The 4,051-nt window shown below is 36.2% G+C and overlaps 1 pseudogene; it reads left to right on the forward strand.

The window, feature by feature from the left end:
- The first annotated feature begins 2,572 nt into the window (after positions 1 to 2,572).
- LOC124964766 (mediator of RNA polymerase II transcription subunit 7-like) lies at positions 2,573 to 3,270 on the forward strand (annotated as a pseudogene).
- Positions 3,271 to 4,051: the final 781 nt, after the last annotated feature.

The raw sequence follows: 4,051 nt of genomic DNA on the forward strand, positions 1-4,051 counted from the left end.
AAATATATGATTTGAGCTTATCACTTGAGATTAACATACCTCAATTTTCTACCTTTAAAAAAAGCAAGAGTGATACCTTGCTTCATCTACATCCAACTAATTAGAAAACTGTGCCCAGGTCTTCACTAACATTGTTGGATTGATTGTGGAAATATGCTGTAGTCATTTTTAAATAAAATGCTCTATAGTATACCTAAATTTATTATGAAATACAAACACAACTCAAAAGAGAAAATATTGCTTATAGATAAAGTAATAATAAATAAAATAGTGTATAGTAATTCTGGTACTAACATAAATTCTGTTACTAATGAATATGAGCAACTATCATTTATTGAGCCCTTAGCATGCCTGAGGCAGCTGGCTAAGTGCTTTATATGGGTTATGTCATTTATACAACAATCTTATGACACAGAAACAATTATATACATTTTATGGGTGAGGAAAACTAAAGCTTAGTGAGGCTAATTAATTTGCTCGAGATCCCATCAATAGCAAGTGGCAGTTGATAGTTCAACCAAGACTGTCTGACTCAAGAACCTATGCTATAGTTAGTAAATAAAGTATAAGCCTTTTCTACAACACAAACTCTCCTTTAAAGATACTAAATTTGACAAATCCCTTTTATATATAAACAAGTTAATGGATCGAATTCTGTTTTACCCTGTAACATCACTTAGTTTCCTACCTTCTATTGCCATATTTAGACATATTTTGCAGCTGAAGAATAACTCTAGAGTGGATTCTTGTTTGGAGTGTAAACGAAGTTAATCAAGAGACAAAATCTAAAGACCATATATCAGTTTGAACCATCAGGGAAATACTATGCTTTGTGCTTTCCTTAATAAAATCCTGAACCAAGCAGTAGACAACTCGTTAGTACCTGACACCTACAATTTCACTCTATCTGCACTAAATGAATGTTAATGAAATGATCACAGTATGGACTTATACACTGGTCTTTAATAGAATCAAATCCAGAATAAAGGAGCCTGGCCTCACCACAGAAGGCAACATGTGATATAATTATGATTTGCCAATTACAAATAATACTTTTTTTTTTTTTTAAAGAAGGTAGCATGTAAGCATAAAAATCCAGAAAGACTTTGGAGGCAGATGATTCTGCCCTCCAATTCTATCTCTTCTACCAGAGTTGTAAGACACTAAACGGATTCCTTAATCCGTATGAGTTTCAATAACCTTCTTACAAAACAGTGAAATAGAACCTGTATAAATAAAACAGGCAGAAAAGTAGACACACAGCCAGACATGTTGTACTGGTGCAAGGAGTATGAGTTTCATTGCCCTTTGCCCTGGTCATGGTGTGCAAGGACATACTCTTGTACCAGCAGTCAGCCTGGGAACAAGAGGCCCTTCCCCTCTGCTCCCCACTGGGACATCTCTATGGGATAGTAGAAAGTAGTAACCTGTGCTCACCAAACAAATGATGTTCACGAGATTTCTTATCATGAGAAACCAACATTTGTGATGCGTTTTGGAAAGACCACCTTGTCTTTACATGTGGAAGGTGGCCCTTCATCTCGAGGAGTGTCTGCATGCCTGCCCACCTGCTCATCCATCTAGCCATCCATCACCTGGATTGAAAACCAGGCTCTGACACTAAATGAGTAACTCTGGTCCTAAGAATGTCATTCACTCTCTTGGTGCCTCAGTTTCCACTGTTGTTCAAAATAAAGATAATTAGAATATCCGGTTCATGGGGTTATTTTAAGGATTAAGAGTTACTATGTAATGTGATTAGAATAACGGTGCTAGTACCTTGTAGCTGTTCATTAAGGTATTTGTATTATTAATGTTTTAAAATTATTATTAAAGATTAAGAAACAGACTTGGAGATCATGGCTTCCCCTATTTCACAGTCAGTTAATGGCAACCCACGAGCTTGGACTCAAGCAGGTTGCTGCATACCAAGTTTCAGTTCTTTCCATTATATCATGCAATCTCCCTGAAAAGGAAAAAAAACAAAAACAAACAAACAAAAAACAACAACAACACTCATCTTCTGTTATCTGAAAGGTTCACTTACTCCAAATACTTTAACTCCAATAACTAAATTATTATGGTATCACAAACGGAAAAGCTTGAACTGTGCAACTGTGCACAATCTCAGGCCTGTTTCAAAATCTTACATTTACATGTGTTTTATTCCAAGTATTATTATTTGGCTATTACCTTTGACAGTTTGAACATTGGTAGAAATCTTTAAATGAACAGAATGCTTTGGTAGGTAGAGAAATACAGATTTCTGAGTAGAATGCACAGATGGTTAAAGAGGAAGAAGTAAAAGAACAAGGGAGAAGATGTTCCTAGTTTAGTACTTAGTGAACTGAGGGACGAGGCAGTGTATTTGCCTACACATGAGTGAGACAAAATAAGAATTAGTGATTTACTTTCATATTTTTCCCACTGTAAGTGGTTGGTGATTAACGAGACATCATCCATCAATAACAAATTTTTTTCTTTGAGGAAAGAATATACCTTTTATTCAGCTGCAGTGGCGAAGGCTGATGCCCGAGTAAACCGAGAGCTGAGATGCTTGATCTTTTACTAAATGGGTAAACCACAACAAGTGAGTGCACTTCCACCTTGATGCAGTACATCAAGGAATATGCAGATGAAAATACTCAGGAAGGCTTAGCTCCCAAGCCGCCTTCTCCAATTAAAGACAGTTACATGATGTTTGGCAACCAGTTCCAGTGTGATGACCTTATCATCCGCCCTTTGGAAAGTCAGGGCATTGCACAGCTTCATCCTATGCAGTTTGATCACAAGAAGGAACTGAGAAAACTCAATATGTCTCTCCTTATTAAGTTTTTGGACCTTTTAGATATCTTGATAAGGAGCCCTGGGAATATAAAACAGGAAGAGAAGCTAGGAGATCTTAAGCTGCTATTTGTACATGTGCATCATCTTATAAATGAATACTGACCCCACCAAGTAAGAGAGACCTTGAGAGTCATGATGAAGGTACAGAAACGTCAATGGCTTCAAAGAACTGAGAGGTTTCAGAAGCACCTGGAACAAGTAATCGAGATGATTCAAAATTGTTTGGCATCCTTGCCTGATGATTTGCCTCATTCCGAAGCAGGGATGAGAGCAAAAACTGAGCCAATGGATGCTGATGATACCAATAATTGTACTGGACAGAATGAACAACAAAGAGAAAATTCACATCATAGAAGGAACCAGATTATAGAGAAAGACACTGCTTTGTGTGTTCTAATTGATGAAGTGAATGAAAGACCATGAAAGATATTTCTCTTCTTTTTTCATGTTGATAAATAACATCAGATGTTCACCTCTTTTGGGCTGTCTTAGAAGAGGTATAACTAAAAATATAAAGGAATTTGTTTTTCTTGACTCCAGTTTTTCAATGGTGAGATACCTTAGGCAGTAATTTCACTGTGTAACAAGCTTAGGCAAATGAATCCACCTACATAAGAGTAATCACCTTAAAACGTAAAGTGTTTGCTGTTGCGCGGGATATTCTGATCTTCGGAGTAGCGATAAAATTTTGAAGATATCCTTAGTAAAAAAAAAAAAAAAAAGAATATACCATAATTAATATACATGCTGATTATGAAATGCCACAAACTTTTTGAAGTGTTACAATATAAAAACCTGTGTCTCAGAAAGAAGGAAATGGTAGCTGATGATTCTTAGAAATGCACATATAAATAAGGGTTATTGTACTCATAACCCAAGAGGGGAGAGAACAGAACTGCAATTTAAAGTAGGTGGGTACCGGAGGAACAGAGAAGCTGGGTGCAGACTTACGCCACTGGCATATCAGCAAGCTGAGAGGCTCAAATTCTGTTATGAAAAATTTATACAAACACACACAAAAATGCGAAAAGAGAGCCTGGGTAACTCATATAAATTTAAACTCCCTTGATTCTTGGTTGCAAACAAACTTCACTCTGGTATGCAAAAATAAATGCAGAGTAGATTATATCATTATTACTATCTCTCAAAATAACTCCATATTCAAAACACACAGAAATAATTTATATTATCTTCCCACATTTTC

The sequence above is a fragment of the Sciurus carolinensis genome, chromosome 14 (assembly GCF_902686445.1).
Source record: "Sciurus carolinensis chromosome 14, mSciCar1.2, whole genome shotgun sequence".
NCBI classification, from domain to species: domain Eukaryota; kingdom Metazoa; phylum Chordata; class Mammalia; order Rodentia; family Sciuridae; genus Sciurus; species Sciurus carolinensis.